The 11,477-nt window shown below is 36.9% G+C and overlaps 1 protein-coding gene across 2 annotated transcripts in view; it reads right to left on the reverse strand.

Annotated features, from left to right (window-relative positions):
- Positions 1-10,650, reverse strand: part of LOC107593873 (myotubularin-like) — a 40,576-nt gene extending 29,926 nt beyond the window's left edge. The window contains exon 1 of one of the 2 annotated variants that reach the window (XM_016283754.1): positions 10,575-10,650. The gene's annotated coding sequence lies outside the window, so the exon portion shown is untranslated. The remainder of the gene's footprint in view (positions 1-10,574) is intronic. The other variant, XM_016283761.1, reaches the window with a different exon arrangement.
- Between the last annotated feature and the right edge of the window lie 827 nt (positions 10,651-11,477).

An 11,477-nucleotide genomic window follows, 5' to 3' on the forward strand; every position in this document is an offset into this window, starting at 1 on the left:
CTGAGTACACACGTAATGTAATGACTGTTTAATTCATACTGGAAGCCGGAGGGCGCCCTTGCGAAGAAACTCCACATATGCATAATAGAAGTAATGCTCCAGGAAGAAGTATCCAGTGATCGCTGTAGCTGAATAAAACGCAGATAGAGAAATTTTAACTGAGGAAACCTGAAGACAATAAACATGCGATTGCACAAAATATATGGTATCTGTGTTCTTCAAGCAATCTTGTGTATTTTTTATAAGGATAAAGTATATTTATAATGCAACGCTAATCGACATAGCCTTTATCACTGTATATAATGCTATAAATAGTATGATTTCTGCCTTATTCTGTGATACGAAACCACGTCTGATCACAAAAATAAGTTATTTCAAACACTCGACTATGTTATGAAGTTAATATGGAGAAAAAGCATGTCAATAAATTAAAATATCTTTGTTGGACAACAGGGTTGTAAACGACTCATACACATGTAAAACTTTTGGGGAAGTCGTGGCCTAATGGTTAGAGAGTCTGACTCGTAACCCAAAGGTTGCAGGTTCGAGTCTCATACCGGCCTATCCAAACCTGTTCCAGATTATAGAAGGAGCTGCTCAATTTCACGTCCGCCTTCCTTCACGTCACTCCACACAGTCACACAGAAATATGTCAACAACTAGACTTTATCGTTATTAACGCGGGAAGACGAATTCTTATCGTGTGGAGAATTTTTACCGGTATATCGCAAACGATAAGATATCGCCCATCCCTACTTTGGAGTGTTACAAGCTGTTCGTGAATAGATAAGATCCCTAAAGTTGCAAAGACTAAAGTCTCAAACCCAAAAAGATATTCTTTATAAAAGTTAAGACTGGTCCACACCCTCCTAAGACGCCTCGTTTAAACTCACCCCCACATGTCTACATCACAATGTGGGAAGATTTGCATAACGCTGCCCAAATGTTCACGCAAAGAAAGAAGGCATAACTTTATTGCTGCTGCCACCGCCGCCGCCATGTTGTGAAGACGCTGTGTGTTGCGAAAGCGAAACTACTTTGTTCGGCTTTCCAAAAGAGGACATGACTAGAAATCAATGGTTAAGTTGTATTTACAACACTGTTCCAGAACAGTTCAACCCAAATATTCAGATGTGTGCAGCGCATTTTATGGAGGACTGTTTCCTGATCCTGGGAGAATAGACTAAAATGCCAGCTGTTCTGACTCGCAGCCTGTAAGTACGTTTTCATATTTAAATTGCGATTTCACTTTTTTAACGTTAGTTATGGTGGTCGACCGATATTGTTTTTTTTTTTTACAGCCGATGCCGATATCTTGGAAAGCAGGGTGGCCGACATAATTTAATTAATATTTAAGAAATTTGAAATCATTTGAAAATGTATTAAAAAAATAAAAGTGTTAAATAAACATACTTATACTTTAGATGACAAAGTATTTTCACATATAAATAAATATTTAATAAAAATGATGCGATTTCAAGTTTTCCTTGCTCTTTGGAGTAGGGATGGGCGATATGGGCTTAAAAATATATCACGACAATTTCTGATATTTATTGCGATAACGATATCAATGACGATAATTTAGGGAATCCTCTTTCTTTAGAGAAAAGTGTTATCTTTCCTATTTTTACCCAAAATAGGGTGTTGTGAGCATTACTGAGTACACACGTAATGTAATGACTGTTTAATTCATACTGGAAGCCGGCGGGCGCCCTTGCGCAGAAACTCCACATATGCATAGTAGAAGTAATGCTCCAGGAAGAAGTATCCAGTGATCGCTGTAGCTGAATAAAACGCAGATAGAGAAATTTTAACTGAGGAAACCTGAAGACAATAAACATGCGATTGCACAAAATATATGGTATCTGTGTTCTTCAAGCAATCTTGTGTATTTTTTATAAGGATAAAGTATATTTATAATGCAACGCTAATCGACATAGCCTTTATCACTGTATATAATGCTATAAATAGTATGATTTCTGCCTTATTCTGTGATACGAAACACGTCTGATCACAAAAATAAGTTATTTCAAACACTCGACTATGTTATGAAGTTAATATGGAGAAAAAGCATGTCAATAAATTAAAATATCTTTGTTGGACAACAGGGTTGTAAACGACTCATACACATGTAAAACTGTGTCGCACACGTGCTACTGTAGTACATTTACTCAAGGCTCAGACCGATTTTTGTCACACTGTACAGCCCTATCCAAACCTGTTCCAGATTATAGAAGGAGCTGCTCAATTTCACGTCCGCCTTCCTTCACGTCACTCCACACAGTCACACAGAAATATGTCAACAACTAGACTTTATCGTTATTAACGCGGGAAGACGAATTCTTATCGTGTGGAGAATTTTTACCGGTATATCGCAAACGATAAGATATCGCCCATCCCTACTTTGGAGTGTTACAAGCTGTTCGTGAATAGATAAGATCCCTAAAGTTGCAAAGACTAAAGTCTCAAACCCAAAAAGATATTCTTTATAAAAGTTAAGACTGGTCCACACCCTCCTAAGACGCCTCGTTTAAACTCACCCCCACATGTCTACATCACAATGTGGGAAGATTTGCATAACGCTGCCCAAATGTTCACGCAAAGAAAGAAGGCATAACTTTATTGCTGCTGCCACCGCCGCCGCCATGTTGTGAAGACGCTGTGTGTTGCGAAAGCGAAACTACTTTGTTCGGCTTTCCAAAAGAGGACATGACTAGAAATCAATGGTTAAGTTGTATTTACGACACTGTTCCAGAACAGTTCAACCCAAATATTCAGATGTGTGCAGCGCATTTTATGGAGGACTGTTTCCTGATCCTGGGAGAATAGACTAAAATGCCAGCTGTTCTGACTCGCAGCCTGTAAGTACGTTTTCATATTTAAATTGCGATTTCACTTTTTTAACGTTAGTTATAGTGGTCGACCGATATTGTTTTTTTTTTTTACAGCCGATGCCGATATCTTGGAAAGCAGGGTGGCCGACATAATTTAATTAATATTTAAGAAATTTGAAATCATTTGAAAATGTATTAAAAAAATAAAAGTGTTAAATAAACATACTTATACTTTAGATGACAAAGTATTTTCACATATAAATAAATATTTAATAAAAAATATAATTAAAAAGGAAGTAAACACTGTAACCAACAGGGCACTCAGTATTCTGGGAAGTTTGTGTGCATTAATCATATTTTTTCAAATAAAGCCAAGGTAACACTCATTTTACATAAAGCACACAGTGAAAATGACATGAATATGACAGTGGGAAAATGCATAAAGCGCAGCATAATTTAAAATCACGAGTTTAAAGTTTGTCGAACGCGCGACTCCAGTGAAGCTGAACTCTCCTCCTGTCTGCATTAAATTCCCACGGACCGATCATCACGCAGAGAACACACGATCATGCAGGATACACATACACACTTCACAAGATCTCACAACTGGATCCGACTAAGTTTGCAAGGTTTTTGAAATTGGATGTTTATTAGACATTCAAAGATTTGTTTAAATTATATAAATGCGTATTTGCTGAATGCTGACGGCAAACAAGAAAGTATTATAATGTTTGCCTTTCTATTACTAATAATATAAAAGCAGTCGTTATAACCGTTCTATCTGATTATTAGACAGACTTCTATCCGTATTTAGACAGAACTGTTAACGACAATAGCGAACAAGAGGGAGAATGTGAGCACTGTGTGCCCAGGCGCTGCCGTTCTCAGCACCGTCAAAATAAAAATCCGTTGCGCCGTCAAAATAAAAGTCCCGGCTTGAATGCATCGGCCAAACAGGAAAACTTATCGGCTGATGTCGATATTTAAAAAATGCCAAATATTGGCCAATATATCGGCCTTGGCGATATATCGGTCGTAGGGATATAACGGTATGAAAATTTCTTATCAAGATTATAGTGACCAAAATGATCACGGTTATCAGTATTATCACGGTATTGTTAAAATGTGCTGCAGATGTTCAAAAAGTACTGACACATAAATCACTTCACCAAGTTTTATATTTAAAAATCAACAAACAACAAATAAAATGACTTTTTGTTTGCATAATCATTAAAACAATAACATTACCAATGATGTTCGGATTTTAAATGACAACTTGACTGACAACAGTTTAATAGCATGTTCAAATATCTAATGTAAATGTTCAAATAAAGCTTTGAAAAAGTTTCATAAAAAGGTCAACCTCACATTTCAGCCTTTAAAGTCGGCATGAAATCAAAATTGACTTTACTTTACTAGCGCACATTGCTAGTCTTGATGTGAACAATTAATCCATGCAAGTTAATATTATATTATAATATAATAAAAAAAAATAGTTTGTCTTGGTAATCTTTAATCAAAATCTGAACATTTGCTTCCGCTCTGGAATGGCAGTCCTTCTCTGATGATGTCAGTTTGACGGCTTGGGCAGAATATTCTTTTAAACACCCCTCCAACCGTTAGGTTGCTATGAGTGAGAGACAGAGAGGAGGAGCGCAAAAATAAAACCATGCCCTCTATTCAATATTCCGTTTCAGATGGAAATACGTCACTACACTGAAATAAAGTCGGCAGCAACTTCCGGTTCACGCAGACTTTAAATAAAGAAAAGTTAAAGGTGTAATCGGTCCGAGCGTTTTAATTAGGGATGCACGATATATCGGCCACCATATCGGTATCGGCCGATAAATGCTCATTTTTTCTGTTATCGGTATCGGCCTGATAAGAAAATTTGGCCGATATCTTAAAGCCGATAAATAATCCAAAATGATAATTGATCAATAAATGATTATATGTATTTTATCTACTCCATAAATAATTCTAGACAACTTATCTGAATTGTTTAAATGTGTAGAAGCCACATAAACTTATTTTTCATCAAACACAGGCTGAATGTAAACACAAGTCTCTGTAAATCCACTGACAACAGATGGCGCTTATGGAAAAGCTGAATTAGAGCTGTTTCCCATAAACTCCGTGGACAAAGCAGTATTGCGATTAAGAACACTTCCTTTAGGTATTACATAGAGTGAAGATGAAAACAAAATGCCATCTAATCGTTTTTGAAGACAGTCAGAACCTTCAGAGGTACAATCATATAATTAATTCATTCATATATTAATTTGTATAATTCCCTTAGCACTCTTTTAAAACCTCCCAGCTTTTCCGCCCTGTTTTCACTCAAAACGAAACTACTCTGCATGCTGTGCGCACGTCAGACTCTTACTTAAAACGGTGTTTTATGCTGGACAGTATTTATTTATCGTGAGTTGTTCAAATCGCTGTAATCTAATATGGTTTTAATGATAATTAAAATATGAAACGGTAATACTAACCGTGGGGAATTTTATCGTCAAACCGGTAATCGTTACATCCCTAATCGGTCGACCACTAGTTACGTTAGTGTGTAATGTTGCTGTTTGAGCATAAACAATTTCTGCAAAGTTACGAAACTGAAAGTTCAATGCAAACGAAGATATCGCCTTTTAAAATTCTGGCGGTTTAATGCCTACAAAAATGGCTCGTAGGGACTACAATGAGTTACTTCCCGTGACATCACAAACCCAGATAAACCCCGCCCTCGGGAAAAGGCAGCAAAGGGGGCGAGGCCATGTTGCACTGCTTTAGAGAAGAGGAAGAGAAAACTAGGGGTGCACGTAAAAATCTATTCATATATGAATCGCAATGCTGTCTTCTAACGATTCTAATGGATTCACAAGTTTCAAAATCAATGTTCTAAAGCAGCAGTTCTTAATGCTGTTCCTCACGTCCCCCTGCTCTGCATCTCTCTCTCTATCTCTCATTCAGCTCAGCTCCAACAATTAACTGTTCCATTTATACACTTATTTTCACATAGCTATGAGAAGCATTAAACATGGACGCGCGTGCGGTTGCCGTGCTGTATTAAAGCTTTAATCAGGATAAAACTAGGGCTGAACGATTTTAGAAAATAATCTAATTGCGATTTTTTTTTACCAATATTGCGATTTAATATGCAATTATTTTTTAAAGCTCTTTATGAGCTATAAATCATTGTATAGTATGACCAACACACTATTAGATAGATTAAACATAAATGTTCTTTTCTGTAGGCCAGGCCTATATGTTACGATGAAATTAGGTGATGCATGAATTGATATGAATGACATTTTTATTTAACAACTACAATCACAGTATATTGACTGATTTGTTGAACTTCCAACCTTGTAAGCATGTAATAATTATGACAACATAAAGCACTGACAAATAAGTCTGGTGTAAACATTAATATGAAAGTCAGTAACAAATCACACAAACTAAAGTAGATTGCAGAAATATAAAAACAAGTCTGTTGCTTTACCACTAGGGATGGGTATCGTTAAGGTTTTAACGGTATTACTACTCTTTATCGATACTGCTTATCGGTTCGGTATTTTAACAGTATTCTTATCGGTACTTTTTGTTATATATATATATAATAACAAATTAAGAGCTGAATTAACATTGCTTTATATTCTGAAATGTAAAATAAATATTTAATGAAATTAATATAAAACATCAATTTGTAAATGCACCAGTGTGCAGGCATTTTTAGTGTTTTATACATAAGATACAGTAAGAACATGAACAAAGAAAAAAAGTAAAACAAACTTACAAATACAATAAAACAAATATACAAATGAAATGAAATAAACAGTGCTGTCATTTTTCCATGAAGTTCTACTAACATTACTGTTCAGGTAAGTAATAGCCTACAAAAGAAATCTAAAAGTAATCAAATGTAAATGAACACTGCATAGTTTTCATTGCATGTATTGATAGATTAATGCATATTAAAGCTATAACGTTATTCAGATTAAGAGCAGATTTGCATTTTGATGGCCCAAGCGCCAGTCTGTCACTTTAAGACAATATATTGACACACATCGGATTTTCTCCCAGCTGTTCTCCTCCACTTAAGACATAAACTGTGTTTAAGTAAATACTCTCCAAGCCGGCCATTTGGACATATTTAGTGTGTATTTGATCGTTTGGACATGCACCCGAAACTCAAATTTGTTTGTCTGTTTTGGAGCGCGTCGCGCGCACACGTTTCTGCCTGAGGAACAGCATCTCTTGTGCGGATTGTGCTTTCAACGTTTTATTATCAAACATGTCCTGCAATTTAGCAACAGTAAAGACGGCACCTTACAACAATCACCGATTGAGCGGATTCTGACGTTAAGTTTGGGTTTTAGGGAAGAACGAATGCGCACCACTGTGAAGGGAAAGAAGTGAAGAAGAAAGAATACGAAACGCAGCTAGTTTTTAATAGCTTTACCTAGTCTTCTTTTGTATAATCCTTAGAAGCCAAAATCGAAATAAAAAAATAAAATTAGCTTAATAAAATAGCCACAGGCCTAAAGTGTAAGCAGATATTTGAATGTTTAGTTCTCTCTTCTATAATAATTAAACAGGGCTTTCATGTTGCGCGTGCTAAAGCTCCTCCGCGTGGGCGCGATCTTGCTTCTGAATTGAATCAAAATAGAGTAGAACCATTATAATCAGTGACGCTGTGTACACTGGATAAGGCAGCGACATTAAACTGATGCCTTGTTCTATTTATGACGTACTGACACAAAGTTCAAATGATTTGCAACGGTCGCTTTGTCACGTCCAGTGTAGAGCTGTTGCGGTGCGACGCGACAACTGTAGCGTCCGGTATAGACACGGTGAGTGAAGCCGAGAGCAAGATATGCCTCGTCATAGTTTCTGCATTTAGCTTTTGAATGACCAGCACCTGCCTGGGTCTGTGCGACTTCATCTATGGCTTTTCTCTTCGCTTTCACAAACCGATCCATCTCCCATTCTAAGTTACGTCCTTTGGCTGTTTACTGTTTTATTTCTTTTCTTTTTCTGCTGATGGCCCTCGCTCGACTTGAAGCAGCGCTGCTTAGACCGATGGGTGTGTGTCATCAAAGTACTGCGAGAGCTATAAGAGAGCGCGGATGTCTCCTTATGCCTTCTCTCGCCTTACTTTGATGTCATACACCGATCGATCTTCAAGTGGAACATACCTCTTTACTCTCACGTGTCACGTGACCGAGTGTAATCGCAGCCTCTGCGATTGAAAAATCGCGTTTTTTCATATAGCGATATTATCGCAAATGCAATTAATCGTTCAGCCCTAGATAAAACCGTATATTAAAAGCTAACATAAGCAGTAGCATTTACAAATAACAGCATATCTAAAAGTATGAGACAACAAACAAAAAACATAGACCTACCATTAAAAGCCGTGCTTGCACAGGTTCAGCACGATCCTCTTCAATAATATCCTCTGCTTCTCAATCGGGCTCAAACTGATAAGCGAAATTAACGACGCCGTTGTTTACAATACAACCGGAGCACACGCCGCCGAGGTGAGGTATATTGTGTGGAATAAAGGTAAATTATGTGAAAAATAATGTTTGTTTTTTTTAAACGAAGCATTAACACGTTAGACTGCACCTCATAAACACAATCAAGCCTAGAAAAAAAAGGTGAACCACCCCTTTAAAGAATTTGCCACTGATGATTCAAAAGTGAGTTTTTTGGACAGTGTAGAGTAGCGCTTGTTGTTTGTCATTTCTCCGATCACAAATGCAGACATGGTTTTATGTTTACACGGCGCAATGCAACGTGTAAAAAGACCATACAAGTCATTATAATCCGTAAGTATGTCCCCACTGGATGCAACAAATGCCTCGTTTATAATGGGTTTTATTGGTTTTGTCTTGTCGCTCCGGGACACGGCATCACAGTATGGTAAGGGTCGTAACATTTACGTCACAAGCCAATCAGAGCACACCTCACTTTTCAGACCGATGAGCTTTGTAAAAATCGACGCGTTTCAGAAAGGTGGGGCTTAGAGGAGAAACAATAATGTACAGTATGTGGAAAATAATGTGTTTTTTGAACCTTAAACCGCATAAACACATTTCATTATGCCAAATACACAAAATAATGTTCTTTTTAGCAACATCATATGATCCCTTTAACGCATCCTTGATGAGTATAGAATTGATTTCTTTTAAAAAATTCTACTGAGCCCAAACTTTTGAATGATAATGTGTGTAAGCCAATTAATAACCATGGTATAATTATTAATAACAATTACCATGGTAACATATGTAAATCAGCAGATTCACAAGACTAATACAAACAGACAAATATTTAAATCTGCAAGGCAAAAAATAAGTCAGACAGTAATGTCGGTTGGCTCCAGGCCTGTATTTTATTGTAATCTGTATTGTTGAACTCTATGTATAGACTTTTCAACTTGAAATTACAGAACAGTACGACAGGCAGCGAGGGGGAGAATTTGGTTGGAAAATTATGATGGTCATATGCAAACCTGGGCCATACAGCTAAGATCGATATGTCATTCAAATTGTCTATTTTCTACTATCCCTAATGTTCTCAAGAAGCACAGTTGCTGTTTCTACAGTCATATTCATATATTTTTTGGCAGAAAATATGAAACATACTGTAAATCAACAGCAACACCACAGCTGTGAAAGGTAATGAACATCCTGTCAATCGTGATGCATCATGGGACAGATTAGCTGACAAATCTTTACTTGATTAAACTGATTTTTATTTCGATTGTACCATAAATTCAATAATAATAATAATTACTTATTTAATAAACTTAATTTAATTAAAATATAAAAGATTTTTGTATAAAGGCCACCCAACAAGCCTCTTCATGTTGACACCAAACAGCAATATGCAATATGTCTGCATACAGACCACATCAGCACCTCAGAACCTGAAGTCACTAATTTTGAGCTAAATTTACACTTATGCCACGAACAGTGTTGTTGAAAACACAACAAATTCAGATCTCTGAGTCATTTGAGGGGCAAATATGAAGCTCTAAGATTCAAATGGACACCTGAGGGAATGACACATCAGGTTAGCAGTCAAAGACAGGCATGTAAATTATTACAGCACCAGCCTGGGTGTGAGAGAGAGAAAGAAGAGAGTTATTTATAATGATGACAGGACTGTTGTGGCTTTTGCATGACGGTGTGCACATTTACAGCCTTCTTTCCCTGCCTATAAAGAAAATGACTTTTAACTTAAGAGATAGGAGAGAGGAATGAAATCAATCTGTCAAGGGAAGTTTCAATCCAAAACTCAAACAAATACTTCAAAAAACGTTGACCCTGAGGCTAAATGCCCGGATCAATCACGACGAAAGCAGATACACACTTTCACCAACTTATGAGATGATGTGATGGAAAATTATGAGCAGTGTATGTACACACATCCACTTCCATTCATAGATTCAAACGATAAGAGATAACGACATACACGTCAAAACAAGCTTCTCCAGCGTCTAAAAAGTCCACTTTTATCACTTCTAGCGATTTCGTGGGAGCTCTTACACTGTGAATGTATTCCAGCACAGGACTGTGACCAGGAAATAGGTCGGGCCTATCTCTGCGACAGCTCTCAAGTGCTACATTTACCCCCGAGTCCGCTCCAAGCAGACCTAAATAAAGAGCAGACCCTCGCCGAGAAGTCTTAACATGCGACCCGAGGAATCTTGGGTTTGCAAATGTCTTTACTTACCCAGAAACTGCAATTCCCCGCTCCTCAGATCGCCAGTCTGTTTTGCACCGCCGCACGAAGCTCTCAGCCCGAGTCACGTGACAGCGGTCAAGGCGCCCATTGGCCACTTGTCAAATCGTGTACTGCAAGGAATTTAGGGAGTTGTATTTTTTCTAAGGACGGTGAAACACTAGGCTTATTCTCGAAACATGCTCATTTTCTGTCATGAAATAGATTTTAAATATTTAAGAAACTCCATTTAAAAGCATCCTACTATAACTGATTATTTCATAAATGTATACATGTTGACACTAAATCTTAATATTAATTGATAATCCCTGGTCCCCTACATATAGTTTTTTTAAAAGGATCTATCTAGTGTGTAAAAACCAACAAAATGAGTAATTAATAATATAAATCATTTAAAAAGTATGTTTGTCACTTTATTTCATGTCATTAGTTTTATCAATGGTAATAGCTTTTGGAATAATCAGAAAGTTGTGAAAAATAGTTTTAAGGTCAAAGTTCAGAGCAAGATCACAACTTCACCCATATATAGCCTATATGTATAAACATTTGACAACTAGCCTGACTATTGTTGTCAGTCAGCATTGCTTGGAAAGAACTATAAGGTCAGAAATAGAGTAACTAATTTGGACAATCTGTTTCCATTGTTGCCTGATAAAACAAACAACTTATAGTGTGTTCAACCTGTTGCCCATTTCTGTCAAAGCTGCCTGACACCATTAGCTCAGCTTATCTGAGAAACACAAAAAAGAAACACAAAAAAGTGCACGCCTACAGATTTTATTTTCCCAAATGCCCCCCCCCCCAAATTTACAGATGACAGACAACTCTTTTTACTCCTCTCACTTTTTTTTTTTTTTTTTTTTTTTTTTTTCCCATCGTTAATATTTTTCCAAT

Source organism: Sinocyclocheilus grahami, unplaced genomic scaffold, assembly GCF_001515645.1.
Source record: "Sinocyclocheilus grahami isolate Dianchi unplaced genomic scaffold, SAMN03320097.WGS_v1.1 scaffold10.1, whole genome shotgun sequence".
Classification (NCBI taxonomy): domain Eukaryota; kingdom Metazoa; phylum Chordata; class Actinopteri; order Cypriniformes; family Cyprinidae; genus Sinocyclocheilus; species Sinocyclocheilus grahami.